Here is a 15432-nt window from a genome sequence, read left to right as displayed (position 1 = left end):
GCAATGTCTACACTAGCCATTTTGGCATACCCTTGGATGCATGTATGGTTGCCCTTTCCTCATTCACTATTGCCTCATCAATAGGCTAATATGTGGGCTGAAATTTGAGCTCATTTTCAGCTAGGATGGGCTGATTTGCAACACCTTTTTGAGCATTCATTTTCTCCACATATGGCTACTACCTAGAAGTGTATCAAAGATATCCTATGAGTATTCATTTTGCTATTTTTTACATAAAAGCATGGGTTGAATTGAGTTCTCAACACAGAAGCTATTTTTTACACCGGCCATGAATTGGACACCTATCATCAATACATATGACCACTAGGCTACCCTAGCAATGGGGCAAAGTCTAACAATAAGTTCTTTTTTATGCATGGCACAAACAAGACTTTTGAGAGAGTGACTGTACCACCATTTTATAGTAGTGAATAACCTTACCAACTCTTTTTACTACTACATACGAGGAGTTATTTATATATATGACTATTATTCCTTGAGGAGAAGACACAAGTGAGAAAAACAAATCATGACGAGAAGTAATATGCTTGCTAAGCACCACTATCAAAGTACCATACATGTTGACCTATCACTAATATACATATGTCATGGATAGAAGGATCATAATTGTAGTGCACAATCAATGCCCAATCATTCGTTGACTTTTTAGCATTGATGCATTAGCCATAGCCATGCCTAACACTTCCTTCTTTTTAGCATTGACATAGACATAGCCATGCCTAACGCTTTCTTCTTCTCCTTCTCTAGCCTTTTTCTACATTCATTAATGTAATGGCCAAGCTTTCGATAGTAGTTACATTTTCCTTTCTTCTTAGGCTTATCACCCCCCTTCTTAGCATCCTTTCTAGAAGACTGGGCTAATTCTATCTTTGGCTTATAGCCACCCTAAGAAAAGGCTTTACCTTTATCTTTTTGACCGACAGCAAATGCATGATCTCCTATACTCATACTAGTTTGGTTTTGTCGAGATTTCTCTTGTTTGTGTAAGAGAATTGCTCAACTTTGGTGACATACAGGTTATGTTGAAGTACCTCTCTAGCAACCAAAGAAGATATTGCTATGTTTTACAAGTTGCATATAGAGATTTTCTATTTGCAGGGTTCTGATTGTTGCAGGCAAAGATGTCTAATGGACTCAATCAGATTGTAAGTGAGAAGTTGGACAAGAATAACTTCCATCCGTGGAAGTTTAAAATGACCAATTTTCTAATGGTGGGTAAAGGATTTCAGGACTATGTTGAAAGAGAAAATGAGGAGCCTCTAGAGTTTTCTGAAGAGAATGCCACTCCAGTAGATGTAAAGGCATTCAAGAATTGGAATCAGGGTGCAAGGAAAGTCATGTATTGGCTTTTGATCAGTGTCATAGACACACTGATAGGATGCATATATGATGCCAACACTGATAGGATGCATATATGATGCCAACACTTCAGTAGTTGCATGGTAGAACCTAGTGTGCACATGTTCCAAACTAATACAAAGGCAAGGAAACTATAGCTAAAATAGGAGCTGCATACAATGGAAAAGAAAAGCATGTCTATTAATGAGTATGTATAAAGATCAAGGGCATTGTTGAATCCCTTGCGTCTATCAATGTATCGGTGGAAGATTATGATTTGGTGAGTGTCTGTTTGAATGGGCTTGGCAAAGAGTATAAGCCACTTAAGACCTCCATTGCAATTAGAGATAATATTCCCAACTTTTAGGACGTGGTGTTTATGCTTATTATAGAAGAGAAGTCTCTAGTAGGTGAGGACTCTTCTTCACAAAGAAAGAACACATCAAGATAGCCCTTCTTCTCTAATTCAGGTAGAGGCAGAGGTAGAGGTCAGGCGAGGCCAAGGTGGTGGCCGACAAGGAAACCATAATTTTGGACAACAATAGTCCAATGATAGCAGGAGAAATCACACACAAGTGGAAGAGGCTAGCCTAGATTTAGGGGGAGCTAAAGAGACCCAGGTGGTTGGCAAAGAAATCCAAGTGCAAATAGCATAAAGTACTATTATTGTGGCAAAATAGGATACATGGCAAAGGACTGCGATAAAAAGTAAAATGATATCAAAAGTGGAAAGTTGAAGCAAGCAACTATGCATCATCTAGTAAATAAGGTGGTGATGATAGAAGTGAGCAATTGTTTGCTATTGACAGAAGTGAGAAGCTGTTTACGATGCAGCAGCACATGATCAGTTCCATAACAAGAGATGTGTCATGATCTCAAGATATATGGTATGTGGATTCTAGCATCTCTAACCACATGACCAGTCATGGGCTAAGTGGTTTAGAGACATGTAAAAAATGAAAAAACTAGGATATGTAGAAAAAGGTGATGATACTGTGTATCCCATTGCGCATGTTGGTGAAGTGCCATTGTCTATGCAAGATAGCAAAATGAAATACATGGAAGATCTACTTCATGTTTCAAATATTACAAAGAACCTCTGGTTCCTGTTGGACAGATGGTTGAGCTGGGTCTACAAGTGAGGTTTAATTCTCAAGGATGTTTTGTGGAAGACTTCAAAAATCAGTGTCGCTTTATTCCAAAGGGTAACAAAAATGACAGGACGTTTACTTTAGATGTGAACATGCATGAAGTAAAGGCAACCATTTTTGCGCATGGAGCAGGTATCATTGCAGGTGTATTGACATCTGGCACAAGTGCATTGGTAATGTCAATATACAATGATTGAAGTCTATGTAAGCCTAAAATATTGTTGTAAGTTTGCCAAAGTTTAAGGTTGATGGTATGCATAAAGTATGTGAAGCATGCCATCTTAGTAAAAGTAGGCCAAACATGCTTTCCCACATGAAAAGCATGTGAGTTCAAGACCATTAGATGTTATACATTTAGATGTATGTGGTCTAGCCACCAAGACTACAATAATTATAGGTTGTAGGAATTATGTTACATTCATTGATGATTACACTAGGAAAACGGTGGGTTTACTTCATGAAGGATAAAAGTGAGGTGTTTACTCACTTTCAAAGATTTAAAGCCATGGTCAAGAAGGGAAAAGGCATGCAAATAAAATGCCTGAGATCAGATGGTGGGGGAGAATATTTCTTCAATGAGTTCAGCAATTTCCTGAGACAACATGGAATCAAGAGACACTTTGCAATAGAATGGTGTTGCAGAAAGAAAAAATAGGCACATTGTAGAAGTGGCACGGGTCTTCAACCGATGTGTACATTATGAACAGGATACCCACTACAGTAGTTGTTCATGGTATGATGCCTGAAAAGGATTTTACAAGCATAAGAATGTATATGTCTCACTTGAAAGTGTTTGGGTATATTACATATGTGTATGTTCCTCATGAAGTAAGAATAAAATTGGATCCAAAGGTAGAGAAATGCATATTTATTGGTTATGCTATGGAGCAGAAATGAAAGATCCCTGTCCCCACCGCGCAACAAATTCTAGGGTGCTAGCAGCGGAAGTAGCACTTCTTTCATGGGGTAGGGTCCCTCACTCGGGGCCTCGCCCACGTATATCCGGACAAGAGACTAAACACTCAGTTCTTCCAAAACGAAACCCGAAAAAACTTCCCTCGCCTGGAAAACACGGGCGATTCCTCCAGGATATTTTTACTCTAACGTAGTCAAGAGCCTTAACTAACTGAACTAATCTGACCGAACTCGTAAGTCCCATAGTCAGATCAAGAAAAAGATTGCACTTAGATCATAGAGACCAACGCTTTTTTCCTCATTGAGAGGCACATCCGTTGATTCTTTTCCATAGAATAATTTTTTATCCGAGACTTACTTCATCTATCGTACCATAACAGAATTGAGTCTCTTTTTAGAGATCTATCAGTCCAGTCTAACCCCATCTAGTCCCGTGGGTTAGCCAACCGCCCAACCACGGTAGTGATGGAATCCATTTAAGAATTTGGTTAGGTTTTGTCCGAGTACCAAGGAAAAGAGTTCCCAGGTCCCCTAGTCGGATATTCATGCAAACTTAAAACTAGTCACACCACTTACACACCCAATATGAAATTGCCTTTTTCATAGATTCAGTTATCTTTAAAATAATCTTTTAATGAAACTATAGTATCAATGATCATAATCTTCCAAAATATCCGTTTGAATCCTAATTTTCAATTTTTCCTTCAATCATCGGTGTTCCTATGGCATCATTGGCAACCAGAACGCTCACCACCTGTCCACTTAGGGGCCTTTTCGATAGTTCCTAGCTCATAGTACACGGCAATATATTCACTTATAAAAATCAAAATGGAATCTCCGTTGATCTTGTTGAAGATCAACAAGATCAACTAACAGATCCATATAAAAGAGCCATTGACTCATCTGTTGAGGACCAATAAAAGGTCAATCAACCAGATCCACGCCCGAATTCAGAAAACAACTCTTACTCCTTGTTCTAATATCTTCCACGACGTACGTGTGGGTATCTTTGATGACCCAGAGCCCGAGCACTGTATGGTCAACACCCTCTAGGATCCTTTGGAGGTCACCTAGTGCTTCACTCATAGGCCGCTTCCTTGGTCCCTCATCCACCATGCCGAAAGCTCACCATTTAAATCAAACCGAGGTTGGTCAAGACCTCGGCAAAGACCTTGCTACGCAAGACATCCTCCATTGACTCTCCGTCAGCTATTGCAACTTTATCAATTAGGTCTCCACCACGGCCTCATTCACAAGACGGTCAAAATGCTTTCCCAGCATTCTTGACATAAAACAATCATTTAAAAACAGGTCATAAATACAGTTTCTATGACGAACTCTCGTCTTTCCACATTGTTCCACATCAATCCATATTACTTAATCCAAATCCAATCATTTGTATTCCCATCATCCTTCATCCATTCTCATCCAATCACATCATTTTTCATCTCATCACATCTTTCCACATTTATACTCATCACATCTCATCCACTCGTATCTACCCATATCCACATCTCATCACATCACATTCAATTCACATCTCATCACATCACATCACATTCACATCTCATCACATCACATCACATTCAATTCACATCTCATCTCATCACATCTCATCACATCACATCCACTCGTATCTACCCATATTCACATTTATACTCATCACATCTCATCCACTCGTATCTACCCATATCCACATCTCATCACATCACATTCAATTCACATCTCATCCATTCATATCTACCCTGATCCACATCACATCACATTCACTCACATTTCGATTCACATGGCATCACATCTCATTCATTCATATCACATATCATTCATTCACATCTATCCCAATTTACATCACATCCATTTCGCCTCACATCTCATTCATTGACATCTATCCCGATTCACATCACATCACATTTATTCACATCACATCATCCATTCACATCTATCCCAATTTACATCACATTCATTTGTATCCATCCAATCGTTCACATGTACAACTACCCACATCTATCCATACATTCATATCCATCCAACTACTCACATCTATCGTTCATATCCATCACATTCATTCATATCCATCCAATCGCTCACATGTACAACTACCCAGATCTATCCATACATTCATATCTATCACTTCACATCCATATATATTCATGTCACCTCACATCTCTTTACATCACATCACATTCTTTCACCTACACATCCACATCCATTCTTTCACATACATCCACATCCATTCTTTCACATACTCATCCACATCCATTCTTCACATACACATCCACATCTATTCTTCACATACACATTCACATCCATTCTTCACATACACATTCATATCCATTCTTCATATACACATCCACATCCATTCTTTGTTGGAATTAGGGTTGCAGGAATGCACACACAACTTCAAGAAGATGAGGAAGCTTGAGCACAACACTGTAGTGTATTATGAGTGCCAAAAATGAAAGATAACCAACCCTAAAAGATAATGGGCGTATATACAATGCACGGGGGAAAAAACCTCCTAGTGAGGGAAAAAGTGCCCCGGCGGTCCTAAGTGTGTTCACACACATCACTACTATAATATGGTAACAAATCCCCCCTGGAGTGATGCGGTGAACAAGAGCTAGCACTCATGTATAGGGAAGTGTCTAGCTATGTGGACGAATCCACAAAAGGGAGTAAGCCCAAAGCTTTGCGAAAAGCTTCGAACTTTTCACGAGGCAGAGCCTTTGTGAAAAGGTCTGCAAGGTTATCCTGTGTTGGCACATAAGCCAAACTGATCTCTCCTGCAGAGAGTCTCTCCCTGACATAATGGTAGTGCACCTCAATGTGCTTCGTACGAGCATGGAACACTGGGTTCCGCGCAACTGCCAATGCGCTCTGACTGTCAGTGAAGATGGTGGTGGCAGATGGCTGCCCAACACCCAAATCAGCCATAAGGCGTCTGAGCCACACACACTCAACCGTAGCTGTGAAAGCTGCCCTGTACTCAGCTTCACAACTAGAAGTGGCCACAGTAGGCTGCTTCTTGCTCAACCATGATATGCATGAGCTTCCAAGCATGAAGCAAAAACCACTCGTGGACACGCGTGTGTCATAACAACCAGCCCAGTCAGAATCTGAAAAAACATGTAAATCTGGCGGCAATGATCCCCCCTTGGGATAAAACAACCCAAGATGCCGAGTACCACTCAAATAGCGAAAGATACGCTTCACTGCCTGCCAATGCTTAATGCCTGGGCTATGCATAAATCTGCTCACCTGTGAGACTGCAAACTGAATGTCTGGCCTCGTAATGCATACATAAATGAGGCAACCAACAGCTGTCTGATAGAGTGTGACATCAAAGTGATCTCCAGCATCATGAAGACTCAACTTCAAACCTGTCTCCATTGGAGTAGCAATAGGCTTGCAGTCTTCAAGGCCAAATCTCCGCAACAATGTTTCAATATACTTTGTCTGACACAAAGCAATACCTCCATCACACTGCTTAAATTGTATCCCCAAATAATGATGCAAATGCCCCAAATCTGACATCTCAAAAGAGGCATTCAAATCAGCCTTAAAATCAGCAATATGACTCTCATTTGGTCCTGTGAGCAGCATGTCATCGACATAGAGAGCAATGATTAGATGTACACCATCCACACGTTTAACATACAAAGTGCTTTCTGTTGGACTATTCTGAAACCCATGTGCAGTCAAATATGCATGTATTTTTTCATACCAAGCTCGTGGAGCTTGCTTTAAACCATATAAAGCCTTTTTTAACCTGCACACTTTGTTTTCCTGCCCTCTTTGAACAAAACCACGAGGCTGCGATACATACACCTCCTCATGCAAATCTCCATTTAAGAACGCAGTCTTTATGTCCAGCTGATGTACATTCCAACCATTATGAGCTGCTAATGCACAGATGCTACGAACAGTGGTCATACGACATGTGGGAGCAAAAGTCTCATCAAAATCAATGCCCTTCTCTTGAGCATAACCTTTTGCAACAAGCCTAGCCTTATGGCGATCCACTGTGCCATCAGGCTTACGCTTCAATTTGTATACCCACTTAGTGCCAATGGCCTTCTTGCCAGGGGGCAAGTCACATAAAGACCATGTACCATTCTTAATAATAGCATCGTATTCTGCTTGCATAGCAGCCATCCAATTTTCTGAACTTTGTGCCTCATCAAATGAAACAGGCTCACTTTCATCGCACATACTAGAAACAGCCAATGCATAACAATCTGACGCATAAGAGGCACCATGAGAGCCAGAACGAGTGCGACTAGACAAAGGGGCATCCAACTTGCTGTCACGCAAAGTCTGCACCAGCCATCTAGGCATATTCCTAGAGCCCTCAATTTCTTGTCTCTCATCCTCAAGTGCATCATGCACATCTGCATCAGATATAGGCTGATCTGTGCCATCATTTAAAACCTGCATAGGCTGAAAAACTGCCTCATGAGGTATTGCACTTGACTGTGCACCACTGAAAAGAGGCAACAATGTATCATAGACATCACGTGAGCTGATATCTGTCTCCTTAGTACATGAAACCAAGGGCTGAACTGCATCTTCCACAAATACAACATCACGGCTAACCAAAATGCGCTTTGTCTGTGGATGATACAAACGATAGCCTTTGCTCTCAGCACTATATCCAACAAAAATACATTTGACAGCTTTGTCATCCAATTTTCTGCGATGTTGCACAGGCACTAATGCATATGCCAGGCAACCAAAAACACGTAAATGGCCAACAGATGGCTTGCGGCTATGCCAAGCCTCATATGGAGTGACAACCTGTAATGCTTTGGTGGGACACCTGTTTAGTACATAAGTGGCACACATGACAGCCTCAAGCCAAAAACCATGTGGTAGACTTTGACTCTTAACCATACATCTTGCCATTTCCATGAGAGACCTGTTTTTTCTCTCAGCCACACCATTTTGCTGTGGTGTATACGGCACTGTACATTGGTGTTTTATCCCACGCTCAGCCAGAAATGCATTAAATTCTGAAGACATATACTCCCCCCCTCGATCTGAACGGAGGGTGCCCATCTTACTTTCTGACACATTTTCAGCCATAACCAAAAACTGTTTGAAGCACAAAAACACTTCGGACTTTGCCTTCAAAGGATATACCCATGCATGCCTGGTAAAATCATCAATGAAAGTCACGAAGTAAAGGTAGTTTCCAAATGATGGAGTTTGCATGGGACCACAAACATCACTGTGAACAAGCTGCAATCTACGTTCAGCTCTCACTGATCCATCTTTGGGAAAGGAAGCACGCTGCATTTTACCCAATATGCAGCCCTCACAAACATGCTTGACAGGTGCCTCAAGCTTAGGCAAAGAAGACACCATTTCAGATTTCTGCAGGCGCAGCAAACTTGCAAAATTCAGATGACCAAAACGTGCATGCCACAGTTTTGCATCTGAAATAGCCTGCGTATCCATAATAGCACATGCTGAATCCTCTACACATTTGCCATCCATATTGAGCTTATACAGCCCTCGACATAGTGAACCAGATGCTACAATGATGTCACCACAAGAGAGATCATGAACAGTACATCTGTCATCCACAAATTTTACAACCAAACCTGTTTTGGCAAATGCGGAGACTGACAGCAGATTCTTTTTGATCCCTGGCACATACAATGCATCAAAAAGTGTAAAGGTGTTGCCATTTGCAACATTCAGCACAATCTGTCCAACTCCTTCAACGGGATAAGAGGAGTTATTGGCACAAGTGACAGTATTCCCTGTGGGAGCAGACTCAAGGAAAGTGAATAAACTGCGCTGCGAGGTGATATGCTTAGTGGCACCACTGTCAAAGTACCATACATCTGAATCTACTGCAGACATACATGTGTCATGCAAAGATGGGTCATAACTGCACTGCGCATTGAATGCCCATTCTGTATCTAGCACAACATTAGCAGATTCATTGTTAGAAGGAGGGGCATCTGCAACAGCCATACCAGCCTCTTTCTTCTTAGCCTCTTTCGCAGCCAGCTTAGGACACGCTTTGATGACATGATCATTTCCCTTACAGTACTTGCAAAATGTCTTCTGTTTGTCACCCTTCTTCTCATCTTTGTCTTCCTTCTTTGGTTGCGCAGCATTTGCAGATTTCTGCTTACTAGAAGAAAAGCCAGCTTTACCTTTCCCGCTTCTCTGACTAGCAACGAAAGCTTGATCTGCGACACGCATAATATTCCTGTTTTGCCTTGACTGGTCTTCTTGCAGCAAAACAGAAACTAACTCCTCAAATGATAAGGCATTGGGATTGCCTTTCATCATCAAGCGAAGAGTGGAAGCAAAACCCTGATAAGAATCTGGTAGACCATTCAAAACAGTCTGCACAAGTGAACTGTCTGACAGGATTTCATCTGCAGAAATGAGCTGCTCTTTGAAATCCTTGATCTTTGTCAAAAAGCTATCCATAGAATCACCTTCGTTCATATGCTCACTCTCCAACTGTTTTCGGAGATAAGCAACACAAGCCTCATTTCTTGCCTGATACAATGTGGCAAGTACATCCCAAGCATCCTTAGAAGTCCTGCAGGAGCGAATATGTGGGATAATGGTACGTTTGACAGACAGCGCAATCAAGGCATGAGCCTGCGCATCTCTACCATCCCAACGAATCTGCTCTGCTGAAAGTGGTGGTTCTCGAACAGCTGCTACAGCACTTGTGCCTGCACCATCATCAACAGTACCTGTTTCTGATGTGTTTGCAGCATTCCCAGCCACAATAGGACGTGCATCAATACCCTGCACAATGTTCCATAACCCCTTTGCTACCAATACATGTCGCATCATATATGCCCACAATGGATAGTTGGTGCCATCCAACTTATCCTCAGCAGCCAACATGCGGAATACATCATTGTTGTCAGCCATGGCCAATGACTGTACTACTAGATGTAAATGCTGTCTGTAAGAGGTAAACCTGTATAAAATCGACCTGTGCTATGTAGCACAGCCCAAAACAGACGAATGGGTACCTGTCCTGCAGATTGTAATCTTGACAGAAAATCTGCACAGTAGGACGATTTTGCCTGCGCAGTACTTGGAATGCAAAAACGGAGGGCGAAATGACTTCAGATCAAAATTCTGAAACGAACAAGCCCTACGGGCCCTCCCACGGCATATACTAACCTGCAGACGCTCGTGAAACCTCGTCACAATCGGAGGAGATGAAGCGGCAGGTGCCGGTGATGCTGCCCGGGAGGAGGAAGCCTGCTCTGATACCAATTGTTGGAATTAGGGTTGCAGGAATGCACACACAACTTCAAGAAGATGAGGAAGCTTGAGCACAACACTGTAGTGTATTATGAGTGCCAAAAATGAAAGATAACCAACCCTAAAAGATAATGGGCGTATATACAATGCACGGGGGAAAAAACCTCCTAGTGAGGGAAAAAGTGCCCCGGCGGTCCTAAGTGTGTTCACACACATCACTACTATAATATGGTAACATTCTTCACATACACATTCACATCCATTCTTCATTCACATCTATCTGATTCACATCACATCTATTCACATCACATTACATCCATCCATCCATTCACATCTATCTGATTCACATCACATCTATTTACATCCCATCCCATCCATCCATTCATTCACGTCTATCTGATTCACATGACATCTCATCACATCTATTCACATTACAGCTATTCACATCACATCTTATTTCTATACAAGTTTTCAGTTTGATTTTCTTTTGAATACAAGGAGTATTCCTTGAATCAATATCCCCAAAACTTCTTGATCGCAATTCTGAATTTCATACCAGAATTTCTCGAATTCTATAACCTTGATCCATAGATCAATTTGAAGGGTCTCAAACTTAGTTTCAGATTTGGCGAGAGTTTTAAGTGTATTTTTCTAAACTGGACACACCTTCTTTCTTTGAAACTGACGAAAGGGTTTGGTCTTGGTCATAGTCTGATTCAAGGTTCGAATCAGATAAGATTTTTCCTGATCCATCTCTCTCGAAAAGGTTTGATAATTCAGTTACTATTTTACTGAATTTCTTTCTTTGAATATTCACTTAACTGATTTCTAAATTAGTTACGAATTCCAATGAGGAATAGATTAATCATTTATCTGAATATTTCGATCCCAATAGATTTCCTGGATTCTCTTTTTACAATCTGTGTGAATATAAAACGATAAAAATTTCTCTCTTAGAGTATTTAATTATTCATTTATCAAATACTCATAAAATTTAAACATAGAATTTAAGAGAATTCTAATTTTGATATAAAAATTCTTTATGTATAAAAATCAACTTCAGTGGGAATAACACTTTTATATAAAAAAAATACTTTTATGCATAAAAATCAACTTCAATGGGAATAACACTTTTATAAAAAAAATTCTTTTATGCATCTATTTATGCATAAAATCAAATTTAATCGGAATAACACTTTTAAAATAAAAAGAATTTCTTTATGCATCTATTTATGCATAAAATTTTATTTTTATAGGAATAGCGCTTTTATAATTAAAAATTTTCCTTTATGCATCTTTCTATGCATAAAAATCAAATTTAATAAAGAAGAACACTTTTGTAATAAAAATAATTTCTTTATGCATCTTTCTATGCATAAAAAGCAAATTTAATAAGAATAACACTTTTGTAATAAAAAAATTTTCTTTATGCATCTTTTCATGCATAAAAATCAAATTTATTAAGAATAATACTTTTGTAATTTAAAAAATTCCTTTATGCACCTTTTTATGCATAAAAATCAAATTTAATAAGAATAACACTTTTATAATTAAAAAAATTCATTACTCATAGAAATCAAATTTAATAAGAATAACACTTTTGTAATTTAAAAAAATCTTTATACATCTTTCTATGCATAAAAATTAAATTTAATAAGAATAACCATTCATAATAAAAAAATTTCATTATGCATCTTTCTATGCATAAAAATCAAATTTAATAAGAATAACACTTTTGTAATTTAAAAAACTATTTAATTCCTTTATGCATCCTTTTATGTATAAAAATCAAATTTAATAAGAATAACACTTTTATAATTTAAAAAAATTCCATGCTACATCTTTCTATGCATAGAAATCAAATTTAATAAGAATAACACTTTTGTAATTAAAAAAAATCTTTATTCATCTTTTTATGCATAAAAAGTCAAATTTAATAACTAATATCAGTGATATGTATGCATATTTATAGGTGAATATGTACATGGAGTAATTAGAATATTTCTTTTAGATGCAAAAATTTTGGGAATTACTCTTTTGGAATAATATAAAAACAAACTTTCTTTTCCATAAAATTCTGGAAAATTTTACCATAACGTCCTTTGTATGGTTGACCATTTCTCATTTTTATCATTCTTTATCTAATTTGAATTAAACTAGATTAGATTTATAGAACTCTAATCTACATAATTTTCTAAATTCAAGAGAGTAATAAGAAGAGTTTAATTAATCCCTTAGTTAATCTTTCTAGGATTGAGAAAGGTTGGAATGTAAAGAGGAGAAGGGGGTGGCCTTTTTATCAAAGACATAGCATTTGAATTTAATTCAAACATTTGCAAAACATAAAAATCAAGAAAACCATAGATTTTTCATTAAACAAAGTAAGAAAATTAGCTTACATAGAGCTTGTAAGCTCTCCTTTGGCTTGAGGGATTGAGGGTTCTACTCTTGTTTGAAGCAAGAGTGGCCACCAATTCACTTTGGAGAGGATTAGGCCAAAAACAATTGAATTATTAAAAAATTCAATATAGATGGCTCAGGACCAGGAGCAGAGTAATAGTGCATAAACACCATTAAGCTTTTACAAAGGGGGAGGCTTCTATTTATAGGAAAAAGTGAGCCTCTAACCAAGCAAACTGATTTTAGAATTTTCCAGATCAGTTTGGTAAATTTTTGACCATTTTTGGGTCAGTTCAGCTTACTTTTTGGATCTAGTTTTGAAATAGGAGAGAGGAGAGATGAAAATATCTCATTTTATTGATTAAAAATTTGGGATAATAATTAGAAAAGGGTGCCTACTTCATGAGGGGATATCCCCACATTGAGGTATCAAAATTTAGTTTTTTAATTCTTTTCTTTGGTCCTTAGTCCACCACTCTTCATCTTATGTGAGCATTTACTCATTTTTGGAGGGTTTTTCTTTTATTCTTCAATTTATCTCCTCCCTACATTTGGATTAATCTTATTGGTCCATAGGAAACTTAATTAGACCATAAAAATCTGGACCCTTAGGCTAAGGTCCTTTATACCTATTTTCATTTAATTCCAATTGCACATTGGAAAGTTCTTTTTGAATTTCTGTTTTAGGGGAAACCATTTTAGACACTAGGAGGATTTTTATATCCAAAAATATCTTAATTTTGAATTATCTCTCTCTAGACATTTTCTCTCTCCAGGCCAAAACAGGGTAAAACAGGAACTTTCTTTTATTTCAGAGAGGGGAATAATTATAAGATCAGAAGAGGAGGTTCTTACACCTGCACACCTCAAAATCTGGAGGGAGGAATCTTACATCCTACCCCACTTAAAAAACGCGAGATGTCCTCATCTTGCAAACTAGAGGACAACTCTTTCCCTTAAGATCCAACTGATTCTGGGGTTCCTTAAAGTCTGGTGAACCCAACAGAATCCTGGGATAAAGATCCCTTAAAAATTCATTCAGATCATATCATTCATATCCTTAACACAATAATGGTCCATTAGACCGAGATTTCCATATGAACATTCCTCCATGGGAATTTCAATTATACAGGTTTTTAATTTGTCATCCCTTAACTTGATCCACTGGGTCAAGTGTTAACAGTAGTAATCTATCAGCACAATCCACTAATCTCATAGTGATTTGTTGAAGTCATTATCATCGTTCCAGTTATGAACATCATAAGAGGAACTCGTCCCATTCATCCTCATTGTGGTTTTGCTCAGCTTATCACTTTTCAACCAAAATTCAGGAATCATCATTTTTCAATCAGAATCCAAATCAACTCATCAATTCTCAACCAGAATTTTAAAATCATATCAACCACATTCAAATTCATCATCATCTGAATAGCATTTTTGCTTATAATTTCAAGGTCTTAGATTTACTCGTATATACTGCCAGTAAAGTGCTGTAGTTATAACCTCGGTATATACGGGTAGTCATGGTCCTTGGAAATTCAAGGTAAAATATCATCATGTCTAGACCTCAAGCAAGTCAGGGATTCCATACAATTGCGGTACTTCCTTTTAAAGACCCAATTACCTGTTTATGAATCTTCATTCTGAATATCAATTTGTATGAATTTCATCACACAATTACAACCTTTTACTACTACTTCATCATAAATTTTTGACATTTCTGGTTTCTCGGTTGATCCACTTTATTCGCTCTCATACCAGCTGCTGAAAGATCCCTATCCCCACCGTGCAACAAATTCTGGGGTGCTAGTCACACCACTTACACAGCCAATATGAAATTGCAAACTTAAAACTAGTCACACCACTTACACAGCCAATATGATATTCATGCAAACTTAAAACTAGTCACACCACTTACACAACCAATATGAAATTGCCCTTTTTACAGATTCAGCTATCTTTAAAAAAATATTTTATTGAAAAATATAGTATCACTGATCATAATCTTCCAAAATATCTGGTTGAATCCTTATTTCTGATTTTTCCTTCATCAGTGTTCCTATGGCATCATTGGCAAACCAGAACGCTCACCACCTGTCCACTCAGGGGCCTTTTCGATAGTTTTTAGCTCATAGTACCCGGCAATATATTCACTTATAAAAATCAAAATAGAATCTCCGTTGAAGATCAGCAAGGTCAACCACAAATCCATATAAAAGAGCCATGGACTCATCCGTTTAAGGACTAGCAAGGTCAATCAACCACATCCATGCCCGAATTCACAAAACAGCTCTTACTCCTTGTTCCAATATCTTCCACAATGTAGTGTGGGTATCTTCAGCGACCTAGAGCC

Source organism: Cibotium barometz, chromosome 6 (assembly GCF_041138505.1).
Source record: "Cibotium barometz isolate CiBa-2024 chromosome 6, ASM4113850v1, whole genome shotgun sequence".
Taxonomy (NCBI): domain Eukaryota; kingdom Viridiplantae; phylum Streptophyta; class Polypodiopsida; order Cyatheales; family Cibotiaceae; genus Cibotium; species Cibotium barometz.
Note: the sequence above shows the minus strand (reverse complement) of the source record.